Below are 9,461 nucleotides of genomic sequence, written 5' to 3'. Positions count from 1 at the left end.
CTATCCCCCGTGCCCACGCTGCAATGATGAAGAGGAGGAGGAAACGAGAGAACACGCGTTCTTTCTTTGCAGCGGGGTGCGGAGTCTCTGGGAGTATGTCGAGGGGGTAACGGCTCGCATCGACCCCGAGCGGTCGGTGCCACTTGATTTAGCGTACGTAGTCGATAATGTGGATCCGCCGTTTGACAGGGAGAAACGGTTGGGGTTTCTAGCGATCCTAGCGGTGGCTAGGTTAGTGACGTGGGTTTCACGTCTGGACATTGTCTATAGGGGGCAGTCTGTTTCCGATCACGATCTGGTTGTTCGTTTTAAGCATCAACTTAAAACGAAAATCAGATGTGATTGGAAAAGATTGCCCCACATCGACTTTGATAGAAGATGGGTGCACAACACTAGTTTGTGCATCCGACGAGGCGCTAGATTTAAGTTCGTGTTTCCACCCTAGTGGAATTGGTCCTAGGGTGCTGAGGTTTCTTTTTTCTCGGAACCCAGCCCAATCAAGACAAGTAATATAAGGTTTACCTTATAATATTGGGTAGTTTTAAGGCTAGATAGGCAGTAACCACCAAGAGTGGATAGCTTGTGCTTTTTATAGGGCCTAGATTAGGGTAGTATGCGTGTGGATCCTGTTCCCATAGCTTTTTATTTTTTGATAGATTGGCACTAGGAGAGCTTCCAAAGATGCCCAAAAGTCCACTTGTTTTATTTTGTCCCAGGCCTATTTTGCCCATTACGTACATTATCTTGGAAGACGCCATCCATCCCTATTATCCCCGACCCTAATTTATTTTCCATACATGTCCCTAGTTCCTCCACTCCCCTTTAGGGAACGACCTGCTTGCTTTCACCCTTTCCCCCCGGGGGATGAGGACCGGAAGACAGTGGGCGTTTCATATGACAGACCAGCCGTTAGGTAGGGAGGGTCCCCTTACTAACCCGCCCCCATAGGCATTTTGTTAATTTGTTTTCTTTTTATTTCTTTTTGGGTGTATTCTAGTTTGCCCCCCTCCCCATCATCTCACCCCCATTACAAAAAAAAAAAAAAAAAAAAAAAAAAAAAAAAAAAAAAAAAAAAAAAAAAAAAATTAAAACTCTTTAGTTTGTAGATATTTTTCCTTTTAATTTCTTGTATATAATGTTATATGTTCTTCTTTTATCACAGCGTGAATGTCGCCTGCCATCCCGTAAGCTGGGGAGCTGTTATTTTAAGTAGGTCCGGGTAAGAATGTTAGGCGAAACAGTGTATGATAGAAACTCTAGTATAGGTTTTATAATAAAGTACTTGCTATCTTACGCAAGTCTAGCTAAGGACTAGAAAAGACCCCTTTTTCCCCCACTCCCCCTTACTGGCCTTTGTGCCTAAGCTTCTTCGTACCCCAAATGAGGCCTTGGCAGTAGATAATGCCAAGGCCGGGGACGAAGGGCTAAATATAATACTTACCTGGCATCTTTGCTAGGAGCGTTTAGCAACAGCGTGAGATCAAAGTGTAGTATCTGTTCTCAGAAACTACACCAAGACTGACAACGTTCTATACGCAGCCCACTTGGCCAAATTTTGGCCACTTAAGGGTTTTATTTGTCCAGCCTAAAAGGACCGACCCCTTCTTTGGGAGTGTGGTCCTTTCGGCTCACTAACTGCCTTTGATTTTCTTTCTTTTTTGCAGGTCCGTCCAGTGTCTGGATCCGACTTAAGCAGCCGGCAGGACTAGAGGTTACCCACGTACCCTTTTGTGGTGAAGGCCCTCTAGCTCCGAATCGGCGGGTCGGTGAAGGGCACTGGGCCAACAAAAAAAGAGGCAGGCCTCTGCCTCTAACACCATGGGGGACGCCCCTGGTGTTGTGACGAGGAGGGGGAGTGCCACATCCGGTGGCACTCCAGTGACGAGAAGGGGGGGTGTCACATCCGGTGACACCCCAGCGCCGAGAAGGGGGGGTGTCACACCCGGTGACACCCCAGTGCCGAGAAGGGGGGGTGTCACATCCGGTGACACCCCAGTGCTGAGAAGGGGTGGTGTCACATCCGGTGACACCCCAGTGCCGAGAAGGGGTGGTGTCACATCCGGTGACACCCCTGTGCCGAGAAGGGGGGGTGTCACACCCGGTGACACCCCAGTGCCGTCGAGGGAGGATACCACACCCGGTGGGGTCCCAGCGCCGTATTCGAGGGGGAGTGCCACGTTCGATGACGCTCAGGTGTCGTTACCTGGGGTAATCTCTTTCGGAGATATCCCTCTACCTCTGGTGGCGGATGTCACACCTCGTAGCATTCCAGTGTCTGGCGTCGGGGGTGTTGCCACCCCAATAAACAATCCCAGCCAAGCAGAACCTGGCCCACCTGGCTTCACCGGCATCGCCGTCGTGGATACCACCAAGCCTCCAAGAGCCTCAACAAGACAAGAGGTTGTAAACGCATGGAGCAGAATCGTACAGCAAGCTTCAAGTGAAGAGGATGTACGAGGCAACAAGAAGAAGAAGAGGCGGCCGGTCAAGCGTTGGTGGATACGCGACGATGCCGGTACGTCAGCCCAGACACTGGAAAAATCACAATCCGTCACTAGCAGCCCCCAGAAGCCTGAAGCCGAGGGGCTACGAAGATCGAAATCTTTCGATATAATAGTAGTTGATGGGTGCTCCCCGGGGGTGGGGGGAACTAAGCATGTGGAGCCGGCAACAAAGGAGGAATGGCCAGCCCTCGCAGTGTCCGACTCCCCGATCCCGGAAGAACAAAGGACGCCGCCAACAACATCGGCAGCGGAGGTAGTAGCAGCAACACCTACAAGAGAGACATCAAAAGAACAGCTGAGCTGGGGACCAAAACAAAAACAGACCAAGTCCCCGGAGTTTTACAAGGAACTGCTGGAAACCAAATACAAGGGACTCATAGAAGGCAATAACATCAAAGCCGTGCCACAAACCCTGGAAACGATAAGGGAGAGGTCGGTCTCTCTCCTTACGCTTGATGCCAAGGGAAAGGGATTAAAAGGCGTCCCGAAGGACCGCATGATGGAGCTGCTTGGAGAGCTCCGAATTCCAGCCCAGTATGCGGTCAGAAGATATAATGCGATGTGGGAGGTCCTCTTGCCAACGAAGGAAGACGCGGAAAAGCTGGCAAGAGGAGACCTCACGTGGAGAGACGTAAAAATAAGACCAGAATACCTCTCCAAAAGGCGAACAAAAGTAACCATTTCTGGGGTCCCCTGCTTCCTAATTGAGGAACAACTGGGGGCAATAATGTCCCAATTTGGAGAAGTGGAAGACTTAGAGGCAGTAAGGGGACCCCGAAATATATTGACCGGGGAATACAAACTCCAAATGCGCCTCAACCGGAAGCAGTTCCACGAAATCCCAGCTCAGCTGACCTGTGAGGGCTGGACCATGATAGTAATTGTCGAAGGCAGAAGGCCACAATGCTGGCAGTGCCAAAAGACAGGCCACGTGGCACGATTCTGCCCTCAGAAGAAGACGAACACGGTAGAAGCAGAAGCAGGAAAAAGGCCAGAAACGGAAGTGGGATCCAAGAAGGCCGATAAGAAACCGGAAGAACAAGACTCCACTAAATGGAGTACGGTTGCAGGAAAAAAAGGAAAGAAGCCTGAGCCGGCTCCACATGCCGCAACCAGAAGTATGCCCACAGCCGTTAAAAGAAAAGCCAGGGTTAGTGGATCCGGCTCGGAGAGCGATGGAGGAGACGAGGGCCAAAAAGGTAAACGAGAGAAGAAAGAGAGAGAAAAGGATCCTGAACTCCCGGAATCACAACCCCCCCAAGAGGAAGTTCAGCTTACCCCTCCCCTATTCACCACTCCGATTTCCACGATGGAGCAAGTGGAAGCTCCTGAGGAAGATACTACCGTGGAAAACACCATAAACAACCCGGAAAAAATTCCAATAGATTCCGACCAAGCGGAAAGCTGTAAGACCCAGGAGAAGCAGGAGGAGCAAGAAAAGGCGGCGGCCCCGAGAGAGGAGAGGTCCAAAAAATTCCCCTTCCTACCCGGGGAAAAGATTTGTAATGCCGACCTGAGCCATGCGGTCAGTGACCTCAATGGCAGACAAAAAAGATATTTGAAAGAGTTAGAAGGCCTTAAATCCATCGATGGCAAAGAGGTCACTGACCCAAGGAATTTCCGCGATGCCCCATCATTGATCACTTTCGTTAGGGTGAATAGGGGGGGTAGAGCAAAGGCGCTGTGGCGCATGATCGAAGCTGGAAAATCCGCATTCGCGGGATTAAAAATAGTGGACGGGGAGCACCCATCACTCAGTAAGATATCAAACCAGTGCGAAGGGAGGGTCCCTATTTATGTTCACCCCTCCTTTTATAGGGCACTAAAGATGACGTTCCCCCTGGACGTGGGAGGCCTGGCTCGAGACGGACGGCTTACGTCCGAACTGCTCGCGGGCAGTCTCGGTCAGGCCTTCGACGTCCTGACCCCCGAGGACTTTAGACCCCTAGTAGAGGAATACTACTAGATAGTGGAAACATGGAAACGAGCTTGAATATAGCTAGTTTAAATGCGAGGGGCATGAGATCCCGAAGCAAGGCTGTTCGCGTGCTGAGGGATCTCGTGGCCCTTGAGGTAGATGTAGCCACCTTGCAAGAGACCCACTTTGTTAGGGCCGGGGACTGCGATGTGCTGGTGAACGATTTTGATGTTTACTCAGCATATGGCAGTCTCTATAGCCGGGGGGTTTCTGTACTAGTGAGTCGCACTCTGTCTGCGACGGTTACACTTGTCCACGCGGACGCTCATGGGAGGTTGGTCGTGGTCGATGTTGCCGTTAAAAGCGGCGCGTTTCGGATCGTGGCAGTTTATGCGCCTAACATCCCCAGCGAGAGGGTTTCCTTTTTTCGGCGGGTGGAGGTGTTTCTCTCTTCGGGTCCGGAGCGGGTAGTTTTAATGGGGGACTGGAATGCCATCCTGGACCCCAGCATAGATAGAGTCGGGGGGGTTAGAGGGTCGGGAGGGTGTGAAAGCAGCCTATCTGACCTGATGGCCTCGTGCGATCTGGTCGATAGGTTCCGTCTGGATCACCCCGGGAGGGAGATGTGGACGTGGCAATCTAGCTCGGCCGCCTTTACAAGTTCATACTTGGACAGGATGTTAATTAGAAGGGGCGACACAGATTTCCTATCTTGTCCCACGTTCCACTGGTTAGGTCATTCGGACCACAAACTTGTTTTGGCCCGTTTGAAATTAGGTAATAGGCCTAGGTTGGCAGGCTACTGGAAGATGAACGCCTCCTTATTGGAGTCGGTCGACTTCCGGGAGCAGCTGACATTACTAATTCAGAGGGAGTTAGTGGGGGCGGTTACCGGGAGTAGATGGTGGGTTAACCTTAAGGCTACCATTAGGCGCTTTTGTGTCCAATACAGCCAACGCCTCGCGTTAACTAGGGCTCGGACCAAAAGGCACTTAGAGGATAGATTGACCCGGGCGGTGGCAGGGGGGGATTCCCTAGAACTAGCTCTAGTTAAGGGGGACCTCAATCGCTTGGCTAGCGAGCGATATGAAGGTCAGTTAATTAGGGCTAGGTTAGAAAGAGTTTCCAACGAAGCCGTGAACGTTGACGCTGTTGAGCGTAAGGCTGCCCTAAGACGTGGCTCGGACGGGTACATTCGGGAGGTGAATAACCTGGGAGGGCGTCCTCTCGTGTCGACACGGGAGATCTGCAATGGGTTTCGGCAACATTTGGAGGAGCGCTTCACCAAACTACCCAGACTCCGCGGCCAGGAGTTTGGCAGCTATTTAGCTGGCTCGCCCCGCCTTACTGCGGCCCGAGCGGCTAGCTGCGAGGGGATGGTTACGGAGCGTGAGGTCATTACTGCGTTGAAGCAGGTTGGCCGCAACAAATCTCCGGGGCTCGATGGTTTACCTTACGAACTGTTCTTGAGGCTGTCGCCCATGTTTGTGCCCCTTCTGACGGGCGTGTTTAACCACTGGTTTGCCCAGGACTCGATCCCGAGGCAGGTAACCAAAGGAGTGGTCACGCTTCTGAAGAAGGGGAACCAACATGGAGGGGGGAATCTAGATGACTATAGACCCATCACTCTGCTTAACGCAGACTTCAAGATTTTGTCCCGCGTTCTTGCGAATCGACTGCAGGCTGTTATCGGCGACTTGGTCGAACCGGATCAGAACTACGCTGTGAAGGATCGATCGATTCAAAACAATCTGCACTTGATTCGCACGATCTTAGAGGGGGTAGAAGACGACACAGAAGCCGCGCTGATCAATTTAGATCAGTCCAAGGCGTTCGACAGGGTGGACCATGGGTTCCTGAGGGCTGTTGTGGAAACCGCCGGCTTTGGTCCGGACTTCCGCAAGTGGATCTCCGCCCTGTATCGTGATCCCGCGGTGGTGGTGCAAGTTAATGGTAGGTTGTCGGAGTCCTTTGGGGTCTCCCGGTCGGTGCGGCAGGGTTGTCCGCTGTCGCCTCTGCTTTATGTCCTGGCGTTGGAGCCCTTCCTTCGCAAATTAAGGGACGAGGCGGCGAGACCAGTCCTACGCGGCATAGCTCTGCCTGGCGGCAAAGTTGCCAGGGTGTCCGCGTACGCCGATGACGTCACCGTGTTCGTCGCACGACGAACCGACATTAAAGCGGTGATAGAGGCGATCGCTGAGTATGAAGTTGTCACAGGGGCCGTGATCAATCGCAGCAAGTCCGTTGGCCTGCGGTTGGGCGCCTGGACCGGGGTAAACTCGCTTCCAGGTGCGTTCGGCTGGACAGATGGCCCAGTAAAGATCCTCGGTGTGTGGTTCGGGCCGGACCTCCAGCTGGACAAGAATTGGTCGGAAGTACAGACTAAGGTCGAGTCGTCAGTAGGGACTTGGATTCGGAGGAAATTGTCCTTGAAGGGTCGTGCGGAGGCATGTGCTACATACGTGTTTCCGCTGATCCTTTACCGTTTATCTGTTCTTCCCCTGCCTGCGGACCGCTGTAAGGCTTTAGAGCAACTCCTATTCAAACTTCTTTGGGTAGGAGGGAAGCCGTATGTCCGTAGACAGGTCTGTACACAGAAACTTAGCGAGGGAGGCTTGGGGATGCCTGATCTGCTTAGTCACAAGCACGCAGAAAGATTGGCATTCCTGAGTCGGACACTGATGGAGGAAACGCCCTGGGTACCAGTCGTGGAGCAAGCTTTCCCACGGCTCATATCCAACCCTGCCGCTGAAGGTCGCAGAAGACCGGCGGGGGAAAGGTGTTTCCTGACCGAATGCCGAGCCGCCCTTAGGGCAATGCCGGGGTCCAGTGACCTTGCACGGCCTAGGTGGTTGCTATATAGGGATGTAGTGGAGGGGACTGCAAACGACCCGCTGGTGGAGCGGCTACATCTGTCGAGGGGGGAAGTTCTCTCGCTGTGGAGTTGGGCGCCTGCCAGTAGCTACATCAACAACGCTGAATTTTCTATTACGTGGAGGCTAGTCCGAGACGCGCTGCCACTCTTTGGCAAACTAGCTAGGGACGATCATGATAGGGATTATTACTATCCCCCGTGCCCACGCTGCAATGATGAAGAAGAGGAGGAGACGAGAGAACACGCGTTCTTTCTTTGCAGCGGGGTGCGGAGTCTCTGGGAGTATGTCGAAGGGGTAACGGCTCGCATCGACCCCGAGCGGTCGGTGCCACTTGATTTAGCGTACGTAGTCGATAATGTGGATCCGCCGTTTGACAGGGAGAAACGGTTGGGGTTTCTAGCGATCCTAGCGGTGGCTAGGTTAGTGACGTGGGTTTCACGTCTGGACATTGTCTATAGGGGGCAGTCTGTTTCGGATCACGATCTGGTTGTTCGTTTTAAGCATCAACTTAAAACGAAAATCAGATGTGATTGGAAAAGATTGCCCCACATCGACTTTGATAGAAGATGGGTGCACAACACTAGTTTGTGCATCCGACGAGGCGCTAGATTTAAGTTCGTGTTTCCACCCTAGTGGTATTGGTCCTAGGGTGCTGAGGTTTCTTTTTTCTCGGAACCCAGCCCAATCAAGACAAGTAATATAAGGTTTACCTTATAATATTGGGTAGTTTTAAGGCTAGATAGGCAGTAACCACCAAGAGTGGATAGCTTGTGCTTTTTATAGGGCCTAGATTAGGGTAGTATGCGTGTGGATCCTGTTCCCATAGCTTTTTATTTTTTGATAGATTGGCACTAGGAGAGCTTCCAAAGATGCCCAAAAAGTCCACTTGTTTTATTTTGTCCCAGGCCTATTTTGCCCATTACGTACATTATCTTGGAAGACGCCATCCATCCCTATTATCCCCGACCCTAATTTATTTTCCATACATGTCCCTAGTTCCTCCACTCCCCTTTAGGGAACGACCTGCTTGCTTTCACCCTTTCCCCCCGGGGGAAGAGGACCGGAAGACAGTGGGCGTTTCATATGACAGACCAGCCGTTAGGTAGGGAGGGTCCCCTTACTAACCCGCCCCCATAGGCATTTTGTTAATTTGTTTTCTTTTTCTTTCTTTTTGGGTGTATTCTAGTTTGCCCCCCTCCCCATCATCTCACCCCCATTTATATATAAAAAAAAAAAAAAAAAAAAAAAAAAAACCCTCTTAGTTTGTACATATTTTTCCCTTTTTATTTCTTGTATATAATGTTATATGTTCTTTTTTCCTTTATCACAGCGTGAATGTCGCCTGTCATCCCGTAAGCTGGGGAGCTGTTATTTTAAGTAGGTCCGGGTAAGAATGTTAGGCGAAACAGTGCGTGATAGAAACTCTAGTATAGGTTTTATAATAAAGTACTTGCTATCTTACGCAAGTCTAGCTAAGGACTAGAAAAGACCCCTTTTTTCCCCACTCCCCCTTACTGGCCTTTGTGCCTAAGCTTCTTCGTACCCCAAATGAGGCCTTGGCAGTAGATAATGCCAAGGCCGGGGACGAAGGGCTAAATATCATACTTACCTGGTATCGAGGGTACGGAGATCAATAAGGCCGTTCCTCCAGAGTGAGACCCTTCCATTGCACTACGGTTGGGTTGACCTTTGCGATCGTCCCAAATGTGGACGATTCGGGTTCATTATTTCTAAGTGTGGGGTCTGCGTACGCGCTCACCCCGATAATTCAATCAATATCAGATATCCATTTCTAATCATTCTATTGATAAGTAAACGACCTAATTCTGCTCCGTTTCTCTTTTCTCCAATCGCCCATCTCTGTACGCGCCACAAAACAAGCGATTTTTCCAGATCAGTTTATCATCCACTTCCATTCCAACGTTCTGATTGTAACTAATCTGCATGTCCATATCAGTAACGTTTGCATTGAACATAATCTTTTCAGTTATATAAAAATCATTGATTTGATTTAAGTAAATAGGACAGTCCCTGGAGTGATTGTTGCGAGTAAAAATTTTAGCTATGGATAAGCCTTTAACAAATAAATAATTACACAGCCTCTCCTCCATTTTGTCAGTGGGATTTGTGCCTAATTATTCATTTTTTGTTTCACATTTGTAA

General features: G+C 50.7%; 1 non-coding gene across 1 annotated transcript; it reads left to right on the top strand.

Annotated features, from left to right (window-relative positions):
* Positions 1-8,899: 8,899 nt before the first annotated feature.
* LOC145271553 (U1 spliceosomal RNA) lies at positions 8,900-9,062 on the top strand. Its single transcript, XR_013865963.1, has one exon. It is a non-coding gene; the product is annotated as a U1 spliceosomal RNA (small nuclear RNA).
* Positions 9,063-9,461: the final 399 nt, after the last annotated feature.

Source organism: Euprymna scolopes, chromosome 46 (assembly GCF_053919585.1).
Source record: "Euprymna scolopes isolate OS-2025 chromosome 46, ASM5391958v1, whole genome shotgun sequence".
Lineage (NCBI taxonomy): Eukaryota > Metazoa > Mollusca > Cephalopoda > Sepiida > Sepiolidae > Euprymna > Euprymna scolopes.
Note: the sequence above shows the minus strand (reverse complement) of the source record. Positions and strands in the feature narration are given on the sequence as shown.